This window comes from Sarcophilus harrisii, chromosome 2, assembly GCF_902635505.1.
Source record: "Sarcophilus harrisii chromosome 2, mSarHar1.11, whole genome shotgun sequence".
NCBI lineage: Eukaryota > Metazoa > Chordata > Mammalia > Dasyuromorphia > Dasyuridae > Sarcophilus > Sarcophilus harrisii.
The window spans coordinates 347,112,551-347,127,001 of NC_045427.1; positions in this window are offsets into that span (position 1 = coordinate 347,112,551).

The window sequence follows — 14,451 nt, forward strand, 5'->3', positions numbered from 1 at the left end:
TTATTGTGTATCTAATTTATATTTTAATATATTTAACATCTACTGGTCATCCTGCCATCTGGGGGAGGGGGTGGGGGGTAAGAGGTGAAAAATTGGAACAAGAGGTTTGGCAATTGTTAATGCTGTAAAGTTACCCATGCATATAACCTGTAAATAAAAGGCTATTAAATAAAAATAAATAAATAAATATGAATCCACCTTAGTCACCATGAAAAAAAAAAAAAGATCCCCAACATCTTTGGATGCAGGCATTTACGTATGTGGATTACAGTAATCATTAGCAAGTTTTTCTTCAAACCAACATAAATCTCTTGATTTTCATCAAATTTTAACCATCTCATGTACCCTATGTTGCGTGCTCCTAATTTTCAATCTTACTCATCTTTTTCATTAGGCCTTCCCAATATGCCTTCTCCAGTTCTTTAACCCAGCAGTCTAAACATATAAATCAAACACTCCTCTAGCTCATTATAAAATGAATCCATTAGTCTCATTGTGGTTACTGGAAATCCCTGTTTCTGGCTATTTGGAGAACATGGATCACAGTACGATGGTCTTAATAGAAGAATATGGCTTTGAATTTGGCTTTGGTGTGGAAACTTACAAAGTCACCTGCCTGACAAGATTTCTGTTTAATAAATCAACAAGTACTTATGAAGCAGTTGCTATGTGCCAAGGATCTGGAGATCCAAAGATATACATTTATAAACAAAACATTCACAGGATTATATAAGGTGATTTAGAGAAAAGAATACTAAGAATACAGGCATCAGAAAAGGCCTCATGCAGAAAGTGGCATATTAGTTGATTTTTACTGCATTCTAAGGGGTTGAGAGGAAAGAATGTATTCCAGAATAGCCAGGACCTAAGGCGCAAAAATGGGAAATGGCCCTTGAATTAAAGTGCAATTGTAAGGGACTCTCCTCATTGGAAGAGATTATCAAAAGCTCTTGGCTTGTGTAGGAAGTGGAGATGGTAAAACCTGGAGAGAAGAGCCAAGAATCTTTGTGCATCCAACATCCCATAAAGAAGAAATATATTCTTTCAAATTCTCTTTGGGTCACTGAAGGGAGAAAGCAGTAGGAAGAAGCCTATATACATAGAGAACTAGACTCTCTGTCATGTCTTTATCCCCAGCTTGCTACATCACAGACTTGGAGAATTTCTTTTGGGTGGGAGATTTGAGTCTCTTTCTCTTGGTTGAACTGAATTATCTCCTTTCCAAAGAGAAAGCTTATTTACCTTTGGTGTTTTCTGATATATATCTGCCTATATAGGGTTTCTTTTTAAAAAGTTATTTGTTTTAATCAGCCAAGATTCACTTTCTCAATCTCCTATCCCACCACACGTCTGATTGAGAACATAAAACAAAACCCCTTACAAACATATATAATCAATCAAATCATATTTCCACATTGAATATTTTCAAAATATGTGATTCATTCTGTAGCCTAAATTCTTAACCTATCAAGAGCTAGGTTTCTTCATGTTTCTTTTTTTAGCTTGTTTCTGTTATTCTGGAATTTTGGTTGGTCCTTATGTTGAGTTCAGCCCAATAATATTCCATCATATTTATTTACCATAACTTGTTTAGCCATTCCCCAAATATGAACACTCCCTCAGATTCCCATATCTTGTCATCTCAAAAAGAGATTTATTTTGTACATCCTTAGTTTTTATATTTAGGACTAATCCTCAATCTTTCTTCCCTCTAGAAATTTATTTTCATATCCAATTATATGTGTGTGTATTCTTCTTTGAGTTCAGATGAGAATGAGGTTCAAATGTTAACTAATCTCCACCACCTCCTCAAAGACAGTGCTCTGTTTGTGCATCCTTATTAAGTAATTTCCCCTGAACAATAATTTTCCCTTTTCTCTTCCTTCAGTGTTTTCCTTTTCCCCTCTCTTAAGATAATCAAGACATAACTGAATCATTCTCATCTAATAAGACTTTCATGATGGGAAGATTCACAGGTGACACATATCTCATCTCCCCATATATGAATGAGAATAGCTTATCCTTTTTGGTCCTTTATTATTCTTTCATGTTTACTTTTTTTATGCAGCTTCACTCTGTTTTAAAATTTTATGCAGCTGTGATCTTTTTATTAAGAATGCTCAGAAGATCATTATTTCACTAAAGGTCCATTATGGATCATTATGGATCTATTTAAAGGAATTTGTAGATAGTTTATTTCCTATTCTGCCATCATGGCTCCCTCCCTCCTTTCTTTGATCTCCATTTTGCCATCAACTTGAATGGATTTATTTGCTATTTGCTATGTATCTTCATTGTCCATATGATGCCACATCATTTATACTTTTTTGCTGGTTAAGTTCTTGTTTATAAAGACATATCCTTTACCTTAGTATCTTAACCCCTTCACTCTTTTATAGTGGTGGCTGCTAAATCATGTGTAATCCTGACTGGCTCCTCAGTACATAGTATTCTTGGTTCTAATAGTGTTTTATTTTTTCCTCCAGTTACATGTCAAGAAAATTTTTGAAATTCACTTTTACAAGATGAATTATAGATTTTTCTTCTCTCCTCTCCCCTTTTCCTAGTGATAGCTTGATATAGTTTATACCTGGGCTACTACATAAAACATATTTCCATAGTAGTCACAGTTGTAAAAGAAAAAATTATCAAAAAACCAAAAGAATAAAGTAAAAAAAAAAATGCTTCAATATGCATTCAAAGTCCTTCAGTTCTTTATTTGGATAATAATAGCATTTCCCTTTGTATTTGTCTTGGATCTATTGTGTTTTTACATTTAGAGGTGATCATCACACAATATTGCTTAATATTGGATCAAGTATTTTCCTGATTCTGCTCATTTTGCTTTGTATTAGTCTGTACAAGTTTTTCTAGGATTTTCTGAAATCTGATTGCTCATCATTTATTGTATAATAATTTTCCATTACTTTCATATGCCACAGCTTGTTCAGCTCTTCCCCAATTGATGTGTTCCTTCAATTTTCAATATTTTACCACTATGAAAAGGGATGCTATATTTTTGTACATGTAGGTCTTTCCCTGCTTTTTATGATCTCGTTGGGAGACAAACCTAGTAGTAATATTGCTGCAATTTTACAATTCTTTGGTCATAATTCCAACTTGTTCTTCAGAAAGAATGGATGTGTTCACAACCCCAATTTCCCCATATCCTCTCCAACATTTATCATTTTCCTTTTATGTCATATTAGCCAATCTACGAGTTGTTAATTTGCTCTAATCAAAAGTGATTTAGGGCACTTCTTCATATGACTATATAGTACTTTGATTTCTTCATCTGAAAATTGTCTGTTCATATCTTTTGATCATTTATCAATTCGGAATAGTTTGTATTATAAATTTGACTCACTTCACTACATATTTGAGAGGCCTTTATCAGAGACTGCTGTAAAGACTGTTTCCCAGTTGTTTACTTTCATTCTAATCTTGGTTGCTTTGGTTTTTAAGGTATTAAAGACTTAAAATTATTTTCCATTTTGCAGTGATACTCTTGTCTATTAGGTCTTCCTGTAACTTAACTTCAAGATTCTTAAAGTTATACCACTTGGTGCACATATATTAAATATTGATATTGCTTCATTATCTATAGAATCTTTTAGCAAGATGTAGTTTCCGTCCTTTTAATTAGGTTTACATTTACTTTTATTTTGAATTAGATCAAGATTGCTAGCTCCCCCCCGCCTTTTTAAATTTCAACTGAAGCATAGTAGATTCTGCTCCATCCTCTTACCTTTATGTTATGTTTGTCTCTCTACTACAAGTGTATTTCTTACATATTGTAAGATTCTGGTTTTTGATCCCCTCTGCTATCTGCTTCTGTTTTATGGTAAAGTTCATCCTACTTACATTCAGTTATGATTAATTTCTGTGTAATCTTCCTCCTGTTTTTCCTCTTCCTTTTTCCCTTTCCCTCTTTACCAGTGTTTTGCTTTTACTATCTCCCCTGATATGCCTTCCCTAACTCTTTATTGAATCTCTCCTCCTACTCCCCTTTCAAATTAGATTTCTATGTTTAACTGAATATATATATATATATGTATGTATGTTATTCCCTCTTTGAGCCAATATTGATGAATAAAGTTTGAGCAATGCTCATTATCTACCCTCCCATCTTCTCTACTGTACTAGGTCTTTCATACATCATATGAAGTAATTTACATCATTCTTTCTTCTGCACTCAATATAATTCTTTTTCTCATCTCTTAATTTTTTTTCATGTCATTCCTTCAAATTCACCTTATGTTTGTACTATGTATATTCCTTTTAGTTGTACTATTAGTGATATAATTTTTAAGAATTATAAGTATCTTCCCGGGGATGAAGGTAAACAATTTAGCTCTATTAAATACTCTTTCCCCCCTTTTTGGAAATCAATTTTTTTTAGTTCTGATTTCTTTATGAAAGCTTGAAATCCTATTTCATTGAATGGACTTTTCCCCCTCTCCCCCTTTACATATTAAGCTTAATTTTGCTAAGTAATTTTTAGTTGTCCTAGCTCTTTTGCCTTTTGGAATATCATCTCTGATTCTTTAATTTAATATTGAAGCTGCCAAGTCTAATCATTCTGTTGTTGTGTCTCTTGGATCTATTTTCTAGATCAGTTATTTTTCTTATATTTTGCATTTTCTTCCATTTTTTATTCTTTTTATCTTATAGAGTCATTAAATTCTACTTGCCCAATTCTAACTTTTAAGATAGTTTTCCATTTGGGCAATTGTATTCTTTAAGGAATTTTCCAAGCCATTGATTTTTCATACTTCTCTTGCATAACCCTCATTTCTTTCCTCACTTTTTTTACTTCTGATTTTTAAACTCCTTTTTGAGCTCTTCCATGAGTTTTTTTCTAGGCTTGAGACTACTTCCTTTTTTCTTTTAGGGTTTTGCTTATAGGTTTTTTGCCATTGTTGTCCTCCACTGAGTTTGTGTCTGTTTTCCCTTTTACTATAATAACTTTCTAAGATTTTATATATAATATATGGATATATATGTTTTTTTTGGGGGTGGGGTGGGGTGGAGAGAGGTGTGAGTTTTTTTCTTTTAAATTTGTGCTCTGCTCCCAGGGTAGAAATTTTGTCTCAGGTTTCTCGTGCCAGTGGCTGCCACTTTATTGTTTACTTGATAAACTGAAGTTGCCCTGAGGCCCACAGGTTAAGACCCTATTGTCCAGTATAATACTGAAAGTTTGGGGTTGGGGTAGCTGGTCCTTATGGAGGCTGCAAGAATTCTGGTAACCTGCTTGGTGCTGAGTTGGGGTCCTAGTGATGGTATCTGGTCTGTGTGTCGAGATCCATTTGGGTCTTTCTGCATTTCCTAAGGACTATGCTGAAGCACATGAAAATCTGGCCTCTTGAAGCTGCCTGTTTGCTTGGGGCTGCACCGAACCACATGGCGATTCCCAGACCTGGAATCAGCCATTTCCCCTATGATAAGACATATGGGAGATCCTGGTGTTAGCATTTGTCAGCTCTACCACACTGGGGCTCAGGATCTGTTCCACATATTCTTTCTTTATTACTTAAGGTCCTTTTTAAACATGGAAGGTCTAGATTTTTGGCTATGATAATCCTTGGAGTTTTCATTTTGAGGTTTCTTTCTGGAGATGACTGGTAGATTAGATTTCCTTATACATTCTATTTTTTCAGTTATTGGCTTCTCTATGATTCATTTCAGTTTTCAGTGACTTCGTTGCTTGGCCAAGTTTCTTTTGTACTTCTTATGCCAAGGTATTAATTCCCTTTCAGTCTTTCTTTCATTGCTCTTCTTTTCCATTAAGCTCTTTCATTCCATTTATAAAAACATTTTCATCTCTTTCAGGAATGCTAGTTGAGTTTGTGCCTAAGCTGTGTTTTTCTTAAGAGGCTTTGCTTGTAATTATTTTGTAGTCATTATCTTGTTTTTTGTATCTTGAGCATCCCTGACACCTTAAAAGCTCATTTTGGTGGTATCCTCTTTTGGTTTTCATATTTTTTCAGCTACTGTCTATTTTTGCATTTCATATTAGGTTTGGACTTTGCAGGACTTCTGGAGGGAAGGTCAGGGTTAGTCTTGTTGCTTTTTTTGGAATATTGAGTATTGTGCTATTCCAGGATCCCAGGGATAGTCTGGTGAATTGCAAGTTTTCAATGCTCCCAAAGTGTTCTAATCAAGGTAAAATCTGTTTGTCTCCCTCATCTGAATTCTGTAAGTTTCAGACCCGAGTTTGGGTTTGTGAAAGAATAGACTGGACTCTACCCCTAGTTCAAGTGGCAAAATTGTAGTCTCCTCTTTGGTCTGAGTTTCCTGCCTTGATTATTCCTCTCTTCAAGCTGACCTAGATGTTAGAAGACAAACCCTGCTCTGAATATAAGGGGTGAACCAAATCATTGCTGTTGTTACTGTAGGAAAGCCGTTTCAAACCCCATTCTCCACAGATTCCCCCACCCTGCTGGATCTGTGATCTGAAACAGAAGTTTCAGCTTATAACTGTCCCCATTTAATAGCAAGAAATGGTTCTGAGAGTGGCTTAGTCCTTTTGCCTTGATGCACCATGTCTTCCTAGGTACTAGAGCGTGCAGTGTAAGGGATAAAAGGTGCTCCTGATCTAACCACATTCCTAGTATCTCCCTGTCTCCCTGTCTCCCTATGCCAAAGTGGGCTAGACAGAGGTCTCAATTGATTTTTTTTTTAAGATTTCCTCATCAAGATTTGGTTTGGTATATGTGCTAGATCTGTTTAGAGGAATTTGTAGATAGTTCATCTCCTATTTTGCCATCTTGACTCCTTCCCTCCTATACATCCTTTCTTTGATCTCTGTTTTGCAATCAACTTGAATAAATGAGCTTATTTGCTATGCATGTTCATTGTGGAACAGGTTATTGAGTAAGAAGGAAGTTTATCTTTGGATATGTAACTTGGGATCTTCATTTCCTATTAAGGAATAGAAATTAGGAGTGTAGCATTAACCTAAAAATCACTTCCCCTGGATTAGTAATATTTATAGGGAGCAGAGAGAAATATTTTAGCCCAGCACCCTCTATCTCTGAGAACAGAGTCACCAACCTCTGGCCCCAGACTCCTACTTTGCCTCTTGGCAGGAGTCCATCTTTTTTTTTTTTTTTTTTTAGAAATCCATCTTCCTTGGAGAAGGGTGGGAAGAGAAGATGCTAGAAATATCTGGTTTTGTCTCCCTGCGAGCCACATCTAGACAGACCTACATGGGCACACATAACCTACATGGGCAAAAAACAAAACAACAAGCATTGAATAATCAACTTCTACCAGTGAGGAGAAAAGTCCCATGCAATTGGCTCTGTAAACCAAGGGTTACATGAGAAAAAATAAAGCAAATTTGACAAGACCGTAGCACGTGTGAAGGAGAATGGTGTGAAGGACTTTTAAGTTCCTGAGTTAATATTTGATCTAATGCATAAAGGGAATCCACTGGAGTTTATTGAGGAGAGTGCTTTAGCAAAAATCATTTTGGTAGTTGTGTGAAGGGTTAGCCTAAAAGGTCTCAGGAATAATTTCAGCCAAGATTATATCTGTCAAAAACTTGTCAAAACACACTGCCTGCAGTCCCTTATATTACTTGTTTTAAAAACTGGAAACCTCAAGGTTATAATCCTTTCATTCCTCTCTGCCATGGAGTATTCTTGGCTATTTCTCTCACTATAGATATGGCCACAATAGATTTAAATGACCTCTGCTCTACCAACAGATGTCATTAACAACTTGATCTATATAAGGCTAGGAGGGAGCTCATCTGGAAAACAAGCAATTCTCTATAACAGAGCAGTTTAGGTTTTCCCATCATATTCAAAGTCAACTGATCTAATCTAAACAGAATCAGAGAAAAGAGCCTATTTTACCTAATGGCTTGAAAGCAATAGCTTTTATTACGATATCTTTTGTGCTCAAAATGCTTTTGATAAAAAGATATAGATGGATAAAACATTTAAATGCTTAGTATGAACCTGGAACTTTGCTAAGCACTGGAGATAATAAAGGAAACAGAACAAGATGGTCCCTTCTATCAAAGATCTTGCATCACAATAAGAGAAGAAAAAACATAACAGGAAGCTAAAAAGAGGGGGTAAGGGACCTGTACAAGGGACAAGGCTGGTTAGGAAGTGGAACAATGTTAGGCTGAGACTTCTCACATACGGTTTGCTCAATCAGAAACTCTCCATGTAGCCTGAAAATAGAGTATTTGAAAGCAGCTGGGAAATATAATGGATAAAGAGTTGGGCTTGGAGTGTGTAAAATTAGGGCCCCAAACCTGCTCAAACAGTAGTTGTGATTCTAGGCAAATTATAAAAGGTTTGACAGCCTATTTCCTCATCAGGAAAATGGGGATAATAGCAATCTGTCCTGCCCCATCCCCAGGTTGTAGGAAAGAACAAATGAGGTAACATATAAAGGATTTTGCAAACCTTAAAGTGTTATTTAAATGCTACTTTTATTTTTGAAATTTTGTGCAGGGATCTCAACAGTCTTCCTATAGAGAGCAAACTAACATGAAGTGAAATCTCTGCTTGGATTTGGTTATCTTGTTTCAAATTTGAATGATTTCATAGTTCAAAATGCAATAAAACCATACAATTTAGAGCAATACAAATCAAACAGTAGTAAAGTACTTGGTCTGTACAACTTGTATGTGATGCAAGGGATATATAACTGATTATGTTCCCAAATAGATGGATTTAAGCATCAGAAAATGACCCAAAATTCTCTTCTATCAATTTCCTGACAGACCTGTAATGAATTATTTTGTTTCCTACTTGAACAATTTTACTGTCTTCGATTGAAATATAGCTCTTCTAATGATGAAATACAAAGCATATGAAACTAAGGAAATTGTTATGTAGAATATACTTTATTTTCTAGGCATATACTTCATTATTATATTTCTAACTTCCTAAAGGGTTTCCAGGAGGTGATGGTGGTTATTGTTGTTCAGTTATGTCTTTTCCAATTTTGATTTGCCAATTTCTTCACTAGTGTGTCCTCATTTTACAAATGAAGAACTGAAGCAAATAAAAGGTTAAATGACTTGCCCTGATCACAATGCTAGTTTTAAGTGTCTCAGACTGGAATGAACTCAGATGTTCCTTACTCCAGGGGCTGGGAGGCAACAATCTGGCATAATGTGGAACTCAAGTCTCACCTTGTGTCTTAGTTTAAAATTTTCATGCAGAAAATTTCTTCAGAAAATTATTTTTCAGCTCAAGTTTATACAATAATTGACACCAGGTCTGATGCAGTATTTGCAAGACTCTTCTCATCTGACATCTAAAGGAACCAACTCGCTTCTAACAAGCTATACTTCTCTTGGCAAAAACTCGTTTGTAGATTGGAAAAGGGAAGGCAGAAAAGTATGCCTTTTGGCCTTTATACAGGAAGCCAGATTTAGGTGGGATAGGAACTAGTAGGGCAGGAGACAGTAGAAAAAGGATATTAGAAAATGATGATGTGTATGTGTGCAGAGGGAGGACAGAAGATAAGGAAGTCTAATCTGATCCTTGACCAGGGAATAAAACATTGGCTCTGAGAGCCATTATCTTCTCTTTTAAGTTCTTGAGTGACATAGGCTTTAAATGAACACCTTACACCAACTTCAACAAAACATTCTAATGAGCATACTTTAAAAGAAATTTAGAAGAAAAACAGGTAGCACAATTCTCACAGCAATAAGTAGATTTGGATAAGAAGGGGAAGGTTGAATGGAAAAAATATTTGTATAAAATTTCTCTGACAATTTCACATAACAATTTATATACACATATACATTTAACACATGTTTATAAATGTGTATATATAAAATAGCTATTCAGTTCTTAAATTAATTTTCACAATCACATGGAAAATGCTCCAAATCATTAATAAGAGAAATTGCAATTCAAAACAATGTTGGGTTTTTATCTTATTCCTTATAAATTCATAAAAATGACAAAACTGGCAATAGTCAATTGTGGAGAAGTTGTAGAATGATAGGTACAACAATGCAAATTTGGAAGTATGTTTAAAAGTATTATACTTTATCAGATTGCTTGTTGTCTTGGGGAAGGAGGAAAAAAGGGAGGAAAGGGAGGAAATGGAGAAAGAAATTAATTACCTCTACATGCATTTGGAAAAATAAAATGCCATTGATTAAAAAAAAAAATGTATGAAGAGAGATAGAAAGATCCATATAAACTGACCTAGAATGAAGCTTCAAGCAAAACCAAGAAAACAACATACACAGCAACTATAAAAAAGTGAATGGAAAAAAACAAGTATGCATCAAAAAATCCAAAGCAAATGTAGTAAGATTATAAAGATCAAGCAGGCCTCAAATGAAGAAACATGACTAGACACCTCTAACCCGCCTTTCATAGAGTTGGGAGTTCCACAGGTGTTACACATTGCACATGTTTTTGGATTTTTTGTCTTCATCAGTTGTGATTTTTTTTTTCCTCTCTTAAAAAAACACCGTTTGTTATGTGGGATTGGCTGAGAGCCAGAAGGGGACTTGGGATAACTATGATGATATAAGAAACAGATATCAATAAAAATTAATTTTTAAGAGAGGAACATGAGGCATTTTAAAAAGTGACTAGATATTTCCCATTTATATAGCATTTGACATGCCCTTTATGGTATTATTTTATCTTCATAACCACCCTGCAAAGTGGCTAAAGATCTTCATGTTACAAGTGGAAAAACTGAGATACAGAAAATCTACCTAGGTAATGAGTCAGAGCTAGGACTCACACTCATTTCTTTATAATCCAAATCCAGCTACTTCTCTGGATGGATCATATTACTTTTAAGGCTTGAAATTGGCTCCCCTCAGAGTTTTTAAGACTGGGCTCTTAAAAAAAACGTAGCAAGACAACTTTGTATTAGGCTTCCTCAAGTAGGTTTTTGAAGATCACTCAACGATATAATAAATGTATTATTAAATATTAAGCACTTACTATGTGCAAAAACTAAACTAGGCTAAGAGAATTAAAGGCAAAAATGTAAGTCTGTCCTCCAGGTTATGTTCTACTAGGAAAAAACAACACAAACACAAACTCAAGAAAATTTGAGAAATGCAAGTTAAAAATTAAGGGGGAGGTGACATGAGCTGAGGCTTCACCAAACTAAAGATTCTAAGATGCAGAAGTGAGGAAGGAATAAATTCCAGGTACAGAGGGCAGTCTGTAACAGAACGATGGAGGCAGGAGATGGAATTACAACATCAATTCATATTGTTTGGAATATAAGCGTGTATTGGAGTGTTTAAGGCAAGGGGCATGGAACAACTGATGAAAAGAGAGTCTGGAGACACAATTGTATCTTACAGAAGCAAAAGGAACCCACTGAAATCTTGAGTATGGGAGAGTGACAAGGTCAAATATTTTTGGCAGCTTCATGGAACATGGGCTGAAAGCCAGGTATTGCAGCAGCCCTGGAAAGACATGACTTGATCAGTGAACTAAGGTCCTGTGTATGGAGAAAAGGGGACAGATGAAAGAGCTAGAGGTAGAATATGTAAGACAGGATAACTACATATGGGAGGATTAGGGAGAGGGATCAAGAGTTAAGCATGTTATTGTCATTTGTGAATGACTGACCAGAAAGATGGTACCCCTGATAGAAATAGCTAAGTTTGAGGGAGAGTTTATGTTAGGAAAGGGAAGATATTTCTATCTTGGTCATATTGAGCTTGAGATGTCTATGAGATATTGAGGTGGACATGTCTAGAAAGCAACTGATGATGTAGGAGTAATTAAGGATTTTAGAAGTCATATGCATAAGATAATTGAACTAAGGGCAATTAATGAGACCACCAGAAGAGGTATCAGAAGAAAAGAGGGCTCAAAGCCAGTCTTGGGTCATCTTTAGTTAGAAGCTAAAAGATGGTTTACAATGAAACTTAAGTGTGATGGGCAGAAGAAAGCCAGATGAGTACTGTTTTGGATTCCAAAGAAAATATCCAGGGAAAGGCAGTCTAGAGTCAAGTACCAAAAGTTAGAGAACTCAAGAAAAAAAATGAGAAAAAAATCATTTTTGATTCATTTTTATACTTGACAGGTACATTCCCTCTTCCTCTCATACTATAGAGCCACAGAAAGTTATAACTGGAAGAACTAAAGCTATTATTTAGCTTCTTAGTTTTTTCTTAGTTTTTCAGGTCATTTCATTGTTCACAATTAAATTATACTTCTGTGGGGGCCTTTTCTTTTTGTTTTGTTTTTCAATTAAGAAAATTATTTTTTCTCTCCCTCCTACCAGAACTCTTTTAATATGCAAACAAAAACAATCATAGCATTGGGAAAATTAAAAAAAAAAAAAAAAACCAAACACCACAAAACTCAAACTGCACCCTATGCTCATCATACTTGTCAGGGAGTAGTTTTCGGTATGGATCCTCAAGTCACTGCGATAATCACAGTGATTAAATCTTTCAAAGTTGCTTGTTTTTACAATGTTACTGTATAAATTGTTCTACTGATTTTGCTTACTTAAATTGCATGAATTCATACAAATCCTCCAGGTTTCTAGAACAGTATTCATTACATACTATGATTTATTCAAACACTCCCCAAAATATAGGCACTCTTCCCCCAGCTTGTTTCCACCCACAAAAAAAAAAGCTGCTTCTATATAGTCTTTCCAACCTATATTTTGTTTTTTGTTTTGTTTTTCAACCTATATTTTGAATAAATACAATTTTATGAAATAACTGATAGACTAGACTTTGCTAAAAGGCTTGTCCAAAAGGAAAACTGCTTAATAATTCCCATACCTACCTTTAAAAAAGGACTTGTAAAAGAATTTCACAAACTTGTAGAATATACCTGAAAAGAAAATTTTTTCAGTTACCAACTAAAAATGTTTTTGAGTAATGAGTTTACCTAATAATTCCTTTCCTTGAAAGATAGAGAGGGGGGCCAGGGGGGGAGAGAGAAAACTCAAAAGATTTTTCCCCAAATAAATCTGGTTTTTGATATCCTTGTCTACCACATGGCTCTAGAACAAGTGAGGAGAAAATGATTTAAGCTCTTTCTTCCAAAATTACAATGTTGGTTCTTTCCATGGGAGACACACAAGTGGTTTCTTTTGCCTGTTTTCCATTTGATAAAAAAGATACCAGCTTAAGACAATTTCATTTGACTTTAATTGCTTTCCAAGTTACTGACTTTACTCCTCTATTACTTACATAAATATTGACCTACATAAGCAAGGCTCCATTGATAGTGCTGACTGGAAAGCTAGTGGGCTCACAATAGTCATTATTAGTACACTGCAATCCATGTATCACAATCATGAGCCATTAGTTATGAATTTATCAGCTATTATTTATCTTTATAATGCTAGGAAGTTCAGAATCATTTCTGAGATGGTTAACAGTTTGAGAAAAAACTATTCATTCTGAAGAACAAATATAACTCAATATTGCAACATCTAAAATCTGCTGGAGTCAACAAACTTGAGTTTTAAGACCTGCCTCCAAAACCACTGAGTCCAGAATCCATTTTCTCAACTGTAAAGAAGGGAATACTTACACTAGTACTATTTTAGTTTTAAATACTTGTCAAAACATTAAACTGCTACAGAAATAGAATTTAACTTCCTACTGATCTTACCCGTTATAAAATTTTCAATACTATCCCATTGAAATTATTCATATGGTCTAATAATTTTTACTATTCTTTTTTTGGTTCTTTTCCCCCAATCACTTAAAACTATTTTTCAAAATTTATTTGGCTCTACAATAATGCTGAAACAAAACTCTTAAAAACAGGATAGTATAGTTAATTGGAAAGAGCCCTTACTTGGGGAATCTGGAAGCCTGGGTACAAGTTGTGTGGCTTTACTGCCCAGTAACCATGTAATTACAGTAATTAACTTCTTTGTACACCAGTATTCTCATCAGAGACCTCTTGAGGAAACTTGTGTGAAGTACCACAGAAGAGTAGGTATCAAATGAATCAAATGACTTAATTGGTTATCAGAATTAGAGCTGGAAAGGTCCTTAAAGATCACCTGGGTCAATTTCATTTTTCAGATGGGTAGTTAGCTAAAAATTTCTATCTCCCATCTCATTGCAGGGTGCTTTCTACCACATACATATCCTTCAAGTTTTCTGCTTCTTGCTAAATTGTTATCCAGAAAGAATAGTTTTAGTGTATTATGACCCTTAGAAAATGGAATTTTTTTTTTTTAAAGCCTACCTACATGGGAATATGGCATAATGGATCAAGAGCTGGCCTTGAAGAAAGGTTCCAGTCCCACCTTTGACATACCGTGTAACCCAAGTAATATTACTTAAATCTCTCAACATTGTCTACAACTAAGACTATACCTGCAGGAAAGATTGCTGACTAGCTGGTAAAGGGAAGTTTCCTTTCCCAGGCACTTCCTATACTAATGAAATCAAATGCCCTCAGAATGAAAATAAATAAAACCTCTAAGATTAAATAT